Source organism: Hydractinia symbiolongicarpus, chromosome 2 (assembly GCF_029227915.1).
Source record: "Hydractinia symbiolongicarpus strain clone_291-10 chromosome 2, HSymV2.1, whole genome shotgun sequence".
NCBI lineage: Eukaryota > Metazoa > Cnidaria > Hydrozoa > Anthoathecata > Hydractiniidae > Hydractinia > Hydractinia symbiolongicarpus.
In genome coordinates this window covers 17,638,627-17,655,149 of record NC_079876.1, presented here as the reverse complement: position 1 = coordinate 17,655,149, position 16,523 = coordinate 17,638,627, and the positions used below count along the sequence as shown (strand labels likewise).

Here is a 16,523-nt window from a genome sequence, read left to right as displayed (position 1 = left end):
CACTTTCGCGATCAAAATAAGGGCATCCTTCGTATTATATGCATTTCCCTTGTGTCTTCACAACTTAAAAACATTTTCTGGCAAAAACAAGTTGCCCTCCTAATCATCTTTTAAGTAGGAACCACAAAAACTGAATTTAATAGACTAGAGCATGAAATGTAACAGCCAAATGCGTCGGCCGGGAATCGAACCCGGATCTATTGCTTGGAAGGCCACAATGCTAATCTTTACACCACCGACGCTGACAGCAGAATTGTTATAGTTATTGCAGGTAAGGTATTTTCGCGATCAAAGTAAGGACATCTTTCGTATTATATGCATTTCCCTTGTGTCTGCACAACTTGAAAACATTAGCTGGCAAAACAAGTTGCCCTCCTAATCATCTTCAATGTAGAAACGACACGTACTGAATTTAATATACTAGAACATGTAATCTAGTAGCGAAATGCTTCGTCTGGGAATCGAACCCGGATCTATTGCTTGGAAGGCAACAATGCTAACCTTTAGACCACCGACGCTGACAGCAGATTTGTTGGAGGTATTGCAGGTAAGGCACTTTCGCGATCAAAATAAGGGCATCCTTCGTATTATATGCATTTCCCTTGTGTCTTCACAACTTGAAAACATTAACTGTCCAAACAATATTTGCCCTGCTAATCACCTTCAAAGTAGAAACGACACTTACTGAATTTAACAGACTAGAACATGTTATTTAGTAGCGAAATGCGTCGGCCGGGAATCGAACCTGGATCTATTGCTTGGAAGGCAACAATGCTAACCTTTACACCACCGACGCTGACAGCAGAATTGTTGGATTTATTGCAGGTAAGGTACTTTCGCGATCAAAGTAAGGACATCTTTCGTATTATATGCATTTCCCTTGTGTCTTCACAACTTGAAAATATTTTCTGGCAAAAACAAGTTGCCCTCCTAATCAGCTTCAAAGGAGAACCCACACGTACACAATTTAATAGACTAGAGCATCAAAACAAGCAGCCAAATGGGTCAGCCGGAATCGAAACCGGATCTATTGCTTGGAAGGCAACAATACTAACCTTTACACCACCGCCGGTGGCAGCAGAATTGTTGGAGTTAGTGCAGGTAAGGTACTTTCGCGATCAAAATAAGGGCATCTTTCGTATTATATGCACTTCCCTTGTGTTTTCACAACTTGAAAACATTAACTGTCCAAACAAAATTTGCCCTCCTAATCACCTTCAAAGTAGAAACGACACGTACTGAATTTAATAGACTAGAACATGTAGTCTAGCAGCCAAATGCGTCGGCCGGGAATCGAACCTGGATCTATTGCTTGGAAGGCAACAATACTAACCTTTACACCACCGCCGGTGGCAGCAGAATTGTTGGAGTTATTGCAGGTAAGGTACTTTCGCGATCAAAATAAGGGCATCTTTCGTATTATATGCACTTCCCTTGTGTTTTCACAACTTGAAAACATTAACTGTCCAACAAAATTTGCCTTCCTAATCACCTTCAAAGTAGAAACGACACGTACTGAATTTATTAGACTAGAACATGTAGTCTAGCAGCCAAATGCGTCGGCCGGGAATCGAACCCGAATCTATTGCTTGGAAGGCAACAATGCTAACCTTTACACCACCGACGCTGACAGGATAATTGTTGAAGTTATTACAGGTAAGGTACTTTCGCGATCAAAATAAGGGCATCTTTCGTATTACATGCATTTCTTTTGTGTCTTCACAACTTGAAAACATTAACTGTCCAAAAAAATTTGCCCTCCTAATCACCTTCAAAGCAGAAACCACACGTACGGAATTTAATAGACTAGAACATGTAATCTAGCGGCCAAATGCGTCCGCCGGGAATCGAATCGGGATCTATTGCTTGGAAGGCAACAATGCTAACCTTTACACCACCGACGCTGACAGCAGAATTGTTGGAGTTATTGCAGGTAAGGTATTTTCGCGATCAAAGTAAGGACATCTTTCGTATTATATGCATTTCCCTTGTGTCTGCACAACTTGAAAACATTAGCCGGCAAAAACAAGTTGCCCTCCTAATCATCTTCAAAGGAGAACCCACACGTACATAATTTAATAGACTAGAACATCATATCTAGCAGCCAAATGCGTCAACTGGGAAGTGAACCAGGATCTATTGCTTGGAAGACAAAAATAATAACTTTTACACCACCGACGCTGACAGCAGAATTGTTGGAGATATTGCAGGTAAGGCACTTTCGCGATTAAAATAAGGGCATCCTTCGTATTATATGCATTTCCCTTGTGTCTTCACAACTTGAAAACATTAACTGTCCAAACAATATTTGCCCTGCTAATCATCTTCAAAGTAGAAACGACACGTACTGAATTTAATAGACTAGAACATGTAATCTAGCAGCGAAATGCGTCGGCCGGAATCGAACCCGGATCTATTGCTTGGAAGGCAACAATGCTAACCTTTACACCACCGACGCTGACAGAAGAACTGGTGGAGTTATTGCAGGTAAGGTACTTTCGCGATCAAAGTAAGGACATCTTTCGTATTATATGCATTTCCCTTGTGTCTTCACCACTTGAAAACATTTCCTGGCAAAAACAAGTTGCCCTCCTAATCATCTTCAAAGTAGAAACGACACGTACTGAATTTAATAGACTAGAACTTGTAATCTAGTAGCGAAATGCGTCGGCCGGGAATCGAATCGGGATCTATTGCTTGGAAGGCAAAAATGCTAACCTTTACACCACCGACGCTGACAGCAGAATTGTTGGAGTTATTGCAGGTAAGGTATTTTCGCGATCAAAGTAAGGACATCTTTCGTATTATATACATTTCCCTTGTGTCTGCACAACTTGAAAACATTAGCTGGCAAAAATAAGTTGCCCTCCTAATCATCTTCAAAGGAGAACCCACACGTACAGGATTTAATAGACTAGAACATCATATCTAGCAGCCATATGCGTCACCTGGGAGGTGAACCAGGATCTATTGCTTGGAAGACAAAAATAATAACTTTTACACCACCGACGCTGACAGCAGAATTGTTGGAGGTATTGCAGGTATGGCACTTTCGCGATCAAAATAAGGGCATCCTTCGCATTATATGCATTTCCCTTGTGTCTTCACAACTTGAAAACATTAACTGTCCAAACAATATTTGCCCTGCTAATCACCTTCAAAGTAGAAACGACACGTACTGAAATTAATAGTCTAGAACATGTAATCTAGCAGCGAAATGCGTCGGCCGGGAATCAAACCCGGATCTATTGCTTGGAAGGCAACAATACTAACCTTTACACCACCGCCGCTGGCAGCAGAATTGTTGGAGTTATTGCAGGTAAGGTACTTTCGCGATCAAAGTAAGGGCATCTTTCGTATTATATGCACTTCCCTTGTGTTTTCACAACTTGAAAACATTAACTGTCCAAACAAAATTTGCCTTCCTAATCACCTTCAAAGTAGAAACGACACGTACTGAATTTAATAGACTAGAACATGTAGTCTAGCAGCCAAATGCGTCGGCCGGGAATCGAACCCGAATCTATTGCTTGGAAGGCAACAATGCTAACCTTTACACCACCGACGCTGACAGGATAATTGTTGGAGTTATTACAGGTAAGGTACTTTCACGATCAAAATAAGGACATCTTTCGTATTACATGCATTTCTTTTGTGTCTTCACAACTTGAAAACATTAACTGTCCAAAAAAATTTGCCCTCCTAATCACCTTCAAAGCAGAAACCACACGTACGGAATTTAATAGACTAGAACATGTAATCTAGCGGCCAAATGCTTCCGCCGGGAATCGAACCAGGATCTATTGCTTGGAAGACAAAAAGAATAACTTTTACACCACCGACGCTGACAGCAGAATTGTTGGAGATATTGCAGGTAAGGCACTTTTGCGATTAAAATAAGGGCATCCTTCGTATTATATGCATTTCCCTTGTGTCTTCACAACTTGAAAACATTAACTGTCCAAACAATATTTGCCCTGCTAATCACCTTCAAAGTAGAAACGACACGTACTGAATTTAATAGACTAGAACATGTAATCTAGCAGCGAAATGCGTCGGCCGGGAATCGAACCCGGATCTATTGCTTGGAAGGCAACAATGCTAACCTTTACACCACCGACGCTGACAGAAGAACTGGTGGAGTTATTGCAGGTAAGGTACTTTCGCGATCAAAGTAAGGACATCTTTCGTATTATATGCATTTCCCTTGTGTCTTCACCACTTGAAAACATTTCCTGGCAAAAATAAGTTGCCCTCCTAATCATCTTCAAAGTAGAAACGACACATACTGAATTTAATAGACTAGAACTTGTAATCTAGTAGCGAAATGCGTCGGCCGGGAATCGAATCGGGATCTATTGCTTGGAAGGCAACAATGCTAACCTTTACACCACCGACGCTGACAGCAGAATTGTTGGAGTTATTGCAGGTAAGGTATTTTCGCGATTAAAGTAAGGACATCTTTCGTATTATATACATTTCCCTTGTGTCTGCACAACTTGAAAACATTAGCTGGCAAAAATAAGTTGCCCTCCTAATCATCTTCAAAGGAGAACCCACACGTACAGGATTTAATAGACTAAAACATCATATCTAGCAGCCATATGCGTCACCTGGGAGGTGAACCAGGATCTATTGCTTGGAAGACAAAAATAATAACTTTTACACCACCGACGCTGACAGAAGAATTGTTGGAGTTTTTACAGGTAAGGTACTTTCGCGATCAAAATAAGGGCATCTTTAGAATTATATGCATTTCCCTTGTGTCTTCACAACTTGAAAACAATAAGTGTCAAAAAAAATTTGTCCTCCTAATCATCTTTTAAGTAGGAACCACAAAAACTGAATTTAATAGACTAGAACATGAAATCTAACAGCCAAATGCGTCGGCCGGGAATCGAACCCGGATGTATTGCTTGGAAGGCCACAATGCTAATCTTTACACCACCGACGCTGACAGCAGAATTGTTAAAGTTATTGCAGGTAAGGTACTTTCGCGATCAAAGTAAGGACATCTTTCGTATTATATGCATTTCCCTTGTGTCTTCACAACTTGAAAATATTAGATGGCAAAACAAGTTGCCCTCCTAATCATCTTCAATGTAGAAACGACACGTACTGAATTTAATATACTAGAACATGTAATCTAGTAGCGAAATGCGTCGTCTGGGAATCCAACCCGGATCTATTGCTTGGAAGGCAACAATGCTAACCTTTAGACCACCGACGCTGACAGCAGATTTGTTGGAGGTATTGCAGGTAAGGCACTTTCGCGATCAAAATAAAGGCATCCTTCGTATTATATGCATTTCCCTTGTGTCTTCACAACTTGAAAACATTAACTGTCCAAACAATATTTGCCCTGCTAATCACCTTCAAAGTAGAAACGACACTTACTGAATTTAACAGACTAGAACATGTTATTTAGTAGCGAAATGCGTCGGACGGGAATCGAACCCGGATCTATTGCTTGGAAGGCAACAATGCTAACCTTTACACCATTGACGCTGACAGCAGAATTGTTGGATTTATTGCAGGTAAGGTACTTTCGCGATCAAAGTAAGGACATCTTTCGTATTATATGCATTTCCCTTGTGTCTTCACAACTTGAAAATATTTTCTGGCAAAAACAAGTTGCCCTCCTAATCAGCTTCAAAGGAGAACCCACACGTACACAATTTAATAGACTAGAACATCAAAACAAGCAGCCAAATGGGTCAGCCGGAATCGAAACCGGATCTATTGCTTGGAAGGCAACAATACTAACCTTTACACCACCGCCGGTGGCAGCAGAATTGTTGGAGTTAGTGCAGGTAAGGTACTTTCGCGATCAAAATAAGGGCATCTTTCGTATTATATGCACTTCCCTTGTGTTTTCACAACTTGAAAACATTAACTGTCCAACAAAATTTGCCTTCCTAATCACCTTCAAAGTAGAAACGACACGTACTGAATTTATTAGACTAGAACATGTAGTCTAGCAGCTAAATGCGTCGGCCGGGAATCGAACCCGAATCTATTGCTTGGAAAGCAACAATGCTAACCTTTACACCACCGACGCTGACAGGATAATTGTTGAAGTTATTACAGGTAAGGTACTTTCGCGATCAAAATAAGGGCATCTTTCGTATTACATGCATTTCTTTTGTGTCTTCACAACTTGAAAACATTAACTGTCCAAAAAAATTTGCCCTCCTAATCACCTTCAAAGCAGAAACCACACGTACGGAATTTAATAGACTAGAACATGTAATCTAGCGGCCAAATGCGTCCGCCGGGAATCGAATCGGGATCTATTGCTTGGAAGGCAACAATGCTAACCTTTACACCACCGACGCTGACAGCAGAATTGTTGGAGTTATTGCAGGTAAGGTATTTTCGCGATTAAAATAAGGGCATCCTTCGTATTATATGCATTTCCCTTGTGTCTTCACAACTTGAAAACATTAACTGTCCAAACAATATTTGCCCTGCTAATCACCTTCAAAGTAGAAACGACACGTACTGAATTTAATAGACTAGAACATGTAATCTAGCAGCGAAATGCGTCGGCCGGAATCGAACCCGGATCTATTGCTTGAAAGGCAACAATGCTAACCTTTACACCACCGACGCTGACAAAAGAACTGGTGGAGTTATTGCAGGTAAGGTACTTTCGCGATCAAAGTAAGGACATCTTTCGTATTATATGCATTTCCCTTGTGTCTTCACCACTTGAAAACATTTCCTGGCAAAAACAAGTTGCCCTCCTAATCATCTTCAAAGTAGAAACGACACGTACTGAATTTAATAGACTAGAACTTGTAATCTAGTAGCGAAATGCGTCGGCCGGGAATCGAATCGGGATCTATTGCTTGGAAGGCAAAAATGCTAACCTTTACACCACCGACGCTGACAGCAGAATTGTTGGAGTTATTGCAGGTAAGGTATTTTCGCGATCAAAGTAAGGACATCTTTCGTATTATATACATTTCCCTTGTGTCTGCACAACTTGAAAACATTAGCTGGCAAAAATAAGTTGCCCTCCTAATCATCTTCAAAGGAGAACCCACACGTACAGGATTTAATAGACTAGAACATCATATCTAGCAGCCATATGCGTCACCTGGGAGGTGAACCAGGATCTATTGCTTGGAAGACAAAAATAATAACTTTTACACCACCGACGCTGACAGCAGAATTGTTGGAGGTATTGCAGGTATGGCACTTTCGCGATCAAAATAAGGGCATCCTTCGCATTATATGCATTTCCCTTGTGTCTTCACAACTTGAAAACATTAACTGTCCAAACAATATTTGCCCTGCTAATCACCTTCAAAGTAGAAACGACACGTACTGAAATTAATAGTCTAGAACATGTAATCTAGCAGCGAAATGCGTCGGCCGGGAATCAAACCCGGATCTATTGCTTGGAAGGCAACAATACTAACCTTTACACCACCGCCGCTGGCAGCAGAATTGTTGGAGTTATTGCAGGTAAGGTACTTTCGCGATCAAAGTAAGGGCATCTTTCGTATTATATGCACTTCCCTTGTGTTTTCACAACTTGAAAACATTAACTGTCCAAACAAAATTTGCCTTCCTAATCACCTTCAAAGTAGAAACGACACGTACTGAATTTAATAGACTAGAACATGTAGTCTAGCAGCCAAATGCGTCGGCCGGGAATCGAACCCGAATCTATTGCTTGGAAGGCAACAATGCTAACCTTTACACCACCGACGCTGACAGGATAATTGTTGGAGTTATTACAGGTAAGGTACTTTCACGATCAAAATAAGGACATCTTTCGTATTACATGCATTTCTTTTGTGTCTTCACAACTTGAAAACATTAACTGTCCAAAAAAATTTGCCCTCCTAATCACCTTCAAAGCAGAAACCACACGTACGGAATTTAATAGACTAGAACATGTAATCTAGCGGCCAAATGCTTCCGCCGGGAATCGAACCAGGATCTATTGCTTGGAAGACAAAAAGAATAACTTTTACACCACCGACGCTGACAGCAGAATTGTTGGAGATATTGCAGGTAAGGCACTTTTGCGATTAAAATAAGGGCATCCTTCGTATTATATGCATTTCCCTTGTGTCTTCACAACTTGAAAACATTAACTGTCCAAACAATATTTGCCCTGCTAATCACCTTCAAAGTAGAAACGACACGTACTGAATTTAATAGACTAGAACATGTAATCTAGCAGCGAAATGCGTCGGCCGGGAATCGAACCCGGATCTATTGCTTGGAAGGCAACAATGCTAACCTTTACACCACCGACGCTGACAGAAGAACTGGTGGAGTTATTGCAGGTAAGGTACTTTCGCGATCAAAGTAAGGACATCTTTCGTATTATATGCATTTCCCTTGTGTCTTCACCACTTGAAAACATTTCCTGGCAAAAATAAGTTGCCCTCCTAATCATCTTCAAAGTAGAAACGACACATACTGAATTTAATAGACTAGAACTTGTAATCTAGTAGCGAAATGCGTCGGCCGGGAATCAAATCGGGATCTATTGCTTGGAAGGCAACAATGCTAACCTTTACACCACCGACGCTGACAGCAGAATTGTTGGAGTTATTGCAGGTAAGGTATTTTCGCGATTAAAGTAAAGACATCTTTCGTATTATATATATTTCCCTTGTGTCTGCACAACTTGAAAACATTAGCTGGCAAAAATAAGTTGCCCTCCTAATCATCTTCAAAGGAGAACCCACACGTACAGGATTTAATAGACTAAAACATCATATCTAGCAGCCATATGCGTCACCTGGGAGGTGAACCAGGATCTATTGCTTGGAAGACAAAAATAATAACTTTTACACCACCGACGCTGACAGAAGAATTGTTGGAGTTTTTACAGGTAAGGTACTTTCGCGATCAAAATAAGGGCATCTTTAGAATTATATGCATTTCCCTTGTGTCTTCACAACTTGAAAACAATAAGTGTCAAAAAAAATTTGTCCTCCTAATCATCTTTTAAGTAGGAACCACAAAAACTGAATTTAATAGACTAGAACATGAAATCTAACAGCCAAATGCGTCGGCCGGGAATCGAACCCGGATGTATTGCTTGGAAGGCCACAATGCTAATCTTTACACCACCGACGCTGACAGCAGAATTGTTAAAGTTATTGCAGGTAAGGTACTTTCGCGATCAAAGTAAGGACATCTTTCGTATTATATGCATTTCCCTTGTGTCTTCACAACTTGAAAATATTAGATGGCAAAACAAGTTGCCCTCCTAATCATCTTCAATGTAGAAACGACACGTACTGAATTTAATATACTAGAACATGTAATCTAGTAGCGAAATGCGTCGTCTGGGAATCGAACCCGGATCTATTGCTTGGAAGGCAACAATGCTAACCTTTAGACCACCGACGCTGACAGCAGATTTGTTGGAGGTATTGCAGGTAAGGCACTTTCGCGATCAAAATAAGGGCATCCTTCGTATTATATGCATTTCCCTTGTGTCTTCACAACTTGAAAACATTAACTGTCCAAACAATATTTGCCCTGCTAATCACCTTCAAAGTAGAAACGACACTTACTGAATTTAACAGACTAGAACATGTTATTTAGTAGCGAAATGCGTCGGACGGGAATCGAACCCGGATCTATTGCTTGGAAGGCAACAATGCTAACCTTTACACCATTGACGCTGACAGCAGAATTGTTGGATTTATTGCAGGTAAGGTACTTTCGCGATCAAAGTAAGGACATCTTTCGTATTATATGCATTTCCCTTGTGTCTTCACAACTTGAAAATATTTTCTGGCAAAAACAAGTTGCCCTCCTAATCAGCTTCAAAGGAGAACCCACACGTACACAATTTAATAGACTAGAGCATCAAAACAAGCAGCCAAATGGGTCAGCCGGAATCGAAACCGGATCTATTGCTTGGAAGGCAACAATACTAACCTTTACACCACCGCCGGTGGCAGCAGAATTGTTGGAGTTAGTGCAGGTAAGGTACTTTCGCGATCAAAATAAGGGCATCTTTCGTATTATATGCACTTCCCTTGTGTTTTCACAACTTGAAAACATTAACTGTCCAACAAAATTTGCCTTCCTAATCACCTTCAAAGTAGAAACGACACGTACTGAATTTATTAGACTAGAACATGTAGTCTAGCAGCCAAATGCGTCGGCCGGGAATCGAACCCGAATCTATTGGTTGGAAGGCAACAATGCTAACCTTTACACCACCGACGCTGATAGGATAATTGTTGAAGTTATTACAGGTAAGGTACTTTCGCGATCAAAATAAGGGCATTTTTCGTATTACATGCATTTCTTTTGTGTCTTCACAACTTGAAAACATTAACTGTCCAAAAAAATTTGCCCTCCTAATCACCTTCAAAGCAGAAACCACACGTACGGAATTTAATAGACTAGAACATGTAATCTAGCGGCCAAATGCGTCCGCCGGGAATCGAATCGGGATCTATTGCTTGGAAGGCAACAATGCTAACCTTTACACCACCGACGCTGACAGCAGAATTGTTGGAGTTATTGCAGGTAAGGTATTTTCGCGATTAAAATAAGGGCATCCTTCGTATTATATGCATTTCCCTTGTGTCTTCACAACTTGAAAACATTAACTGTCCAAACAATATTTGCCCTGCTAATCACCTTCAAAGTAGAAACGACACGTACTGAATTTAATAGACTAGAACATGTAATCTAGCAGCGAAATGCGTCGGCCGGGAATCGAACCCGGATCTATTGCTTGGAAGGCAACAATGCTAACCTTTACACCACCGACGCTGACAGAAGAACTGGTGGAGTTATTGCAGGTAAGGTACTTTCGCGATCAAAGTAAGGACATCTTTCGTATTATATGCATTTCCCTTGTGTCTTCACCACTTGAAAACATTTCCCTGGCAAAAACAAGTTGCCCTCCTAATCATCTTCAAAGTAGAAACGACACGTACTGAATTTAATAGACTAGAACTTGTAATCTAGTAGCGAAATGCGTCGGCCGGGAATCGAATCGGGATCTATTGCTTGGAAGGCAAAAATGCTAACCTTTACACCACCGACGCTGACAGCAGAATTGTTGGAGTTATTGCAGGTAAGGTATTTTCGCGATCAAAGTAAGGACATCTTTCGTATTATATACATTTCCCTTGTGTCTGCACAACTTGAAAACATTAGCTGGCAAAAATAAGTTGCCCTCCTAATCATCTTCAAAGGAGAACCCACACGTACAGGATTTAATAGACTAGAACATCATATCTAGCAGCCATATGCGTCACCTGGGAGGTGAACCAGGATCTATTGCTTGGAAGACAAAAATAATAACTTTTACACCACCGACGCTGACAGCAGAATTGTTGGAGGTATTGCAGGTATGGCACTTTCGCGATCAAAATAAGGGCATCCTTCGCATTATATGCATTTCCCTTGTGTCTTCACAACTTGAAAACATTAACTGTCCAAACAATATTTGCCCTGCTAATCACCTTCAAAGTAGAAACGACACGTACTGAAATTAATAGTCTAGAACATGTAATCTAGCAGCGAAATGCGTCGGCCGGGAATCAAACCCGGATCTATTGCTTGGAAGGCAACAATACTAACCTTTACACCACCGCCGGTGGCAGCAGAATTGTTGGAGTTATTGCAGGTAAGGTACTTTCGCGATCAAAGTAAGGGCATCTTTCGTATTATATGCACTTCCCTTGTGTTTTCACAACTTGAAAACATTAACTGTCCAAACAAAATTTGCCTTCCTAATCACCTTCAAAGTAGAAACGACACGTACTGAATTTAATAGACTAGAACATGTAGTCTAGCAGCCAAATGCGTCGGCCGGGAATCGAACCCGAATCTATTGCTTGGAAGGCAACAATGCTAACCTTTACACCACCGACGTTGACAGGATAATTGTTGGAGTTATTACAGGTAAGGTACTTTCACGATCAAAATAAGGACATCTTTCGTATTACATGCATTTCTTTTGTGTCTTCACAACTTGAAAACATTAACTGTCCAAAAAAATTTGCCCTCCTAATCACCTTCAAAGCAGAAACCACACGTACGGAATTTAATAGACTAGAACATGTAATCTAGCGGCCAAATGCTTCCGCCGGGAATCGAACCAGGATCTATTGCTTGGAAGACAAAAAGAATAACTTTTACACCACCGACGCTGACAGCAGAATTGTTGGAGATATTGCAGGTAAGGCACTTTTGCGATTAAAATAAGGGCATCCTTCGTATTATATGCATTTCCCTTGTGTCTTCACAACTTGAAAACATTAACTGTCCAAACAATATTTGCCCTGCTAATCACCTTCAAAGTAGAAACGACACGTACTGAATTTAATAAACTAGAACATGTAATCTAGCAGCGAAATGCGTCGGCCGGGAATCGAACCCGGATCTATTGCTTGGAAGGCAACAATGCTAACCTTTACACCACCGACGCTGACAGAAGAACTGGTTGTGTTATTGCAGGTAAGGTACTTTTGCGATCAAAGTAAGGACATCTTTCGTATTATATGCATTTCCCTTGTGTCTTCACCACTTGAAAACATTTCCTGGCAAAAATAAGTTGCCCTCCTAATCATCTTCAAAGTAGAAACGACACATACTGAATTTAATAGACTAGAACTTGTAATCTAGTAGCGAAATGCGTCGGCCGGGAATCGAATCGGGATCTATTGCTTGGAAGGCAACAATGCTAACCTTTACACCACCGACGCTGACAGCAGAATTGTTGGAGTTATTGCAGGTAAGGTATTTTCGCGATTAAAGTAAGGACATCTTTCGTATTATATACATTTCCCTTGTGTCTGCACAACTTGAAAACATTAGCTGGCAAAAATAAGTTGCCCTCCTAATCATCTTCAAAGGAGAACCCACACGTACAGGATTTAATAGACTAGAACATCATATCTAGCAGCCATATGCGTCACCTGGGAGGTGAACCAGGATCTATTGCTTGGAAGACAAACATAATAACTTTTACACCACCGACGCTGACAGAAGAATTGTTGGAGTTATTACAGGTAAGGTACTTTCGCGATCAAAATAAGGGCATCTTTAGAATTATATGCATTTCCCTTGTGTCTTCACAACTTGAAAACAATAAGTGTCAAAAAAAATTTGTCCTCCTAATCATCTTTTAAGTAGGAACCACAAAAACTGAATTTAATAGACTAGAACATGAAATCTAACAGCCAAATGCGTCGGCCGGGAATCGAACCGGGATGTATTGCTTGGAAGGCCACAATGCTAATCTTTACACCACCGACGCTGACAGCAGAATTGTTAAAGTTATTGCAGGTAAGGTACTTTCGCGATCAAAGTAAGGACATCTTTCGTATTATATGCATTTCCCTTGTGTCTTCACAACTTGAAAACATTAACTGCCCAAACAAAATTAGCGCCCTCCTAATCACCTTCAAAGTAGAAACGACACGTACTGAATTTAATAGACTAGAACATGTAATTTTGTAGCGAAATGCGTCAGCCGGGAATCGAACACGGATCTATTGCTTGGAAGGCAACAATGCTAACCTTTACACCACCGACGCTGACAGAAGTATTGTTGGAGTTATTACAGGTAAGGTACTTTGGCGATCAAAATAAGGGCATCTTTAGAATTATATGCATTTCCCTTGTGTCTTCACAACTTGAAAACAATAAGTGTCAAAAAAAATTTGTCCTCCTAATCATCTTTTAAGTAGGAACCACAAAAACTGAATTTAATAGACTAGAGCATGAAATCTATCAGCCAAATGCGTCGGCCGGGAATCAAACCCGGATCTATTGCTTGGAAAGCCACAATGCTAACATTTACACCACCGACGCTGACAGCAGAATTGTTGGAGTTATTGCAAGTAAGGTACTTTCGTGATCAAAGTAAGGACATCTTTCGTATTATATGCATTTCCCTTGTGTCTGCACAACTTGAAAACATTAGCTGGCAAAAACAAGTTGCCCTCCTAATCATCTTTTAAGTAGGAACCACAAAAACTGAATTTAATAGACTAGAACATGAAATCTAACAGCCAAATGCGTCGGCTTGGAATCGAACGCGGATCTATTGCTTGGAAGGCAACAATGTCAACCTTTACACCACCGACGCTGACAGCAGAATTGTTGGAGTTATGGCAGGTAAGGTACTTTCGCGATCAAAATAAGGGCATCTTACGTATTATATGCATTTCCCTTGTGTCTTCACAACTGGAAAACATTTTCTGGCAAAAACAAGTTGCCCTCCTAATCATCTTCAAAGTAGAAACGACACGTACTGAATTTAATAGACTAGAACATGTAATCTAGTAGCGAAATGCGTCGGCCGGAATCGAAACCGAATCTATTGCTTGGAAGGCAACAATACTAACATTTACACCACCGCCGGTGGCAGCAAAATTGTTGGAGTTATTGCAGGTAAGGTACTTTCGCGATCAAAATAAGGGCATCCTTCGTATTATAAGAATTTCCCTTGTGTCTTCACAACTTGAAAACATTAACTGTCCAAACAATATTTGCCCTGCTAATCACCTTCAAAGTAGAAACGACACTTACTGAATTTAACAGACTAGAACATGTAATATAGTAGCGAAATGCGTCGGCCGGGAATCGAACCCGGATCTATTGCTTGGAAGGCCACAATGCTAATCTTTACACCACCGACGCTGACAGCAGAATTGTTGGAGTTATTGCAGGTAAGGTATTTTCGGGATCAAGATAAGGGCATCTTACGTATTATATGCATTTCCCTTGTGTCTTCACAACTTGAAAACATTAACTGCCCAAACAAAATTTGCCCTCCTAATGGCCTTCAAAGTAGAAACGACACGTACTGAATTTAATAGACTAGAACATGTAATTTAGTAGCGAAATGCGTCGGCCGGGAATCGAACCCGGATCTAATACTTGGAAGGCAACAATGCTAACCTTTACACCACCGACGCTGACAGAAGAATTGTTGGAGCTATTGCAGGTAAGGTACTTTCGCGATCAAAGTAAGGACATCTTTCGTATTATATGCATTTCCCTTGTGTCTTCACAACTTGAAAATATTTTCTGGCAAAAACAAGTTGCCCTCCTAATCATCTTTAAAGGAGAACCCACACGTACACAATTTAATAGACTAGAACATCAAAACAAGCAGCCAAATGGGTCAGCCGGAATCGAAACCGGATCCATTGCTTGGAAGGCAACAAAGCTAACCTTTACACCACCGACCCTGACAGCAGAATTGTTGGAGGTATTGCAGGTAAGGCACTTTCGCGATCAAAATAAGGGCATCCTTCGTATTATATGTATTTCCCTTGTGTCTTCACAACTTAAAAACATTTTCTGGCAAAAACAAGTTGCCCTCCTAATCATCTTTTAAGTAGGAACCACAAAAACTGAATTTAATAGACTAGAACATGAAATCTAACAGCCAAATGCGTCGGCCGGGAATCAAACCCGGATCTATTGCTTGGAAGGCAACAATGTCAACCTTAACACCACCGACTCTGACAGCATAACTGTTGGAGTTATGACAGGTAAGGTACTTTCGCAATCAAAATAAGGGCATCTTACGTATTATATGCATTTCCCTTGTGTCTTCACAACTTGAAAACATTAACTGCCCAAACAAAATTAGCGCCCTCCTAATCACCTTCAAAGTAGAAACGACACGTACTGAATTTAATAGACTAGAACATGTAATTTTGTAGCGAAATGCGTCGGCCGGGAATCGAACACGGATCTATTGCTTGGAAGGCAACAATGCTAACCTTTACACCACCGACGCTGACAGAAGTATTGTTGGAGTTATTACAGGTAAGGTACTTTGGCGATCAAAATAAGGGCATCTTTAGAATTATATGCATTTCCCTTGTGTCTTCACAACTTGAAAACAATAAGTGTCAAAAAAAATTTGTCCTCCTAATCATCTTTTAAGTAGGAACCACAAAAACTGAATTTAATAGACTAGAACATGAAATCTAACAGCCAAATGCGTCGGCTTGGAATCGAACCCGGATCTATTGCTTGGAAGGCAACAATGTCAACCTTTACACCACCGACGCTGACAGCAGAATTGTCGGAGTTATTGCGGGTAAGGTACTTTCGCGAACAAAATAAGGGCATCTTTCGTATTATATGCACTTCCCTTGTGTTTTCACAACTTGAAAACATTAACTGTCCAAACAAAATTTGCCCTCCTAGTTACCTTCAAAGTAAAAACGGCACGTACTCAATTTAATAGACTGTAACATGTAGTCTAGCAGCCAAATGCGTCGGCCGGGTATCGAACCCGGATCTATTGCTTGGAAGGCAACAATGCTAACCTTTACACCACCGACGCTGACTGGATAATTGTTGGAGTTATTGCAGGTAAGGTACTTTCGCGATCAAAATAAGGGCATCTTTCGTATTATATGCACTTCCCTTGTGTTTTCACAACTTGAAAACATTAACTGTCCAAACAAAATTTGCCCTCTTATTTACCTTCAAAGTAAAAACGGCACGTACTCAATTTAATAGACTGTAACATGTAGTCTAGC

At 40.7% G+C, this 16,523-nt stretch overlaps 16 non-coding genes across 16 annotated transcripts; all 16 read right to left on the bottom strand.

Annotated features, from left to right (window-relative positions):
• Positions 1-170: 170 nt before the first annotated feature.
• Positions 171-242, bottom strand: Trnag-ucc (transfer RNA glycine (anticodon UCC)). The gene has a single exon. It is a non-coding gene; the product is annotated as a tRNA-Gly (tRNA).
• Positions 243-724: 482 nt separating this feature from the next.
• On the bottom strand, positions 725-796 carry Trnag-ucc (transfer RNA glycine (anticodon UCC)). The gene has a single exon. It is a non-coding gene; the product is annotated as a tRNA-Gly (tRNA).
• A 759-nt stretch (positions 797-1,555) lies between these two features.
• Positions 1,556-1,627, bottom strand: Trnag-ucc (transfer RNA glycine (anticodon UCC)). Its single transcript has one exon. It is a non-coding gene; the product is annotated as a tRNA-Gly (tRNA).
• A 1,869-nt stretch (positions 1,628-3,496) lies between these two features.
• On the bottom strand, positions 3,497-3,568 carry Trnag-ucc (transfer RNA glycine (anticodon UCC)). The gene has a single exon. It is a non-coding gene; the product is annotated as a tRNA-Gly (tRNA).
• Positions 3,569-4,051: 483 nt separating this feature from the next.
• Trnag-ucc (transfer RNA glycine (anticodon UCC)) lies at positions 4,052-4,123 on the bottom strand. Its single transcript has one exon. It is a non-coding gene; the product is annotated as a tRNA-Gly (tRNA).
• Positions 4,124-5,989: 1,866 nt separating this feature from the next.
• On the bottom strand, positions 5,990-6,061 carry Trnag-ucc (transfer RNA glycine (anticodon UCC)). The gene has a single exon. It is a non-coding gene; the product is annotated as a tRNA-Gly (tRNA).
• A 1,592-nt stretch (positions 6,062-7,653) lies between these two features.
• Trnag-ucc (transfer RNA glycine (anticodon UCC)) lies at positions 7,654-7,725 on the bottom strand. Its single transcript has one exon. It is a non-coding gene; the product is annotated as a tRNA-Gly (tRNA).
• A 483-nt stretch (positions 7,726-8,208) lies between these two features.
• Trnag-ucc (transfer RNA glycine (anticodon UCC)) lies at positions 8,209-8,280 on the bottom strand. The gene has a single exon. It is a non-coding gene; the product is annotated as a tRNA-Gly (tRNA).
• A 2,421-nt stretch (positions 8,281-10,701) lies between these two features.
• Trnag-ucc (transfer RNA glycine (anticodon UCC)) lies at positions 10,702-10,773 on the bottom strand. Its single transcript has one exon. It is a non-coding gene; the product is annotated as a tRNA-Gly (tRNA).
• A 1,039-nt stretch (positions 10,774-11,812) lies between these two features.
• Positions 11,813-11,884, bottom strand: Trnag-ucc (transfer RNA glycine (anticodon UCC)). The gene has a single exon. It is a non-coding gene; the product is annotated as a tRNA-Gly (tRNA).
• A 483-nt stretch (positions 11,885-12,367) lies between these two features.
• Positions 12,368-12,439, bottom strand: Trnag-ucc (transfer RNA glycine (anticodon UCC)). The gene has a single exon. It is a non-coding gene; the product is annotated as a tRNA-Gly (tRNA).
• A 1,039-nt stretch (positions 12,440-13,478) lies between these two features.
• Trnag-ucc (transfer RNA glycine (anticodon UCC)) lies at positions 13,479-13,550 on the bottom strand. The gene has a single exon. It is a non-coding gene; the product is annotated as a tRNA-Gly (tRNA).
• A 1,036-nt stretch (positions 13,551-14,586) lies between these two features.
• Trnag-ucc (transfer RNA glycine (anticodon UCC)) lies at positions 14,587-14,658 on the bottom strand. Its single transcript has one exon. It is a non-coding gene; the product is annotated as a tRNA-Gly (tRNA).
• A 206-nt stretch (positions 14,659-14,864) lies between these two features.
• Positions 14,865-14,936, bottom strand: Trnag-ucc (transfer RNA glycine (anticodon UCC)). The gene has a single exon. It is a non-coding gene; the product is annotated as a tRNA-Gly (tRNA).
• Positions 14,937-15,697: 761 nt separating this feature from the next.
• Trnag-ucc (transfer RNA glycine (anticodon UCC)) lies at positions 15,698-15,769 on the bottom strand. The gene has a single exon. It is a non-coding gene; the product is annotated as a tRNA-Gly (tRNA).
• Positions 15,770-16,252: 483 nt separating this feature from the next.
• Positions 16,253-16,324, bottom strand: Trnag-ucc (transfer RNA glycine (anticodon UCC)). Its single transcript has one exon. It is a non-coding gene; the product is annotated as a tRNA-Gly (tRNA).
• Positions 16,325-16,523: the final 199 nt, after the last annotated feature.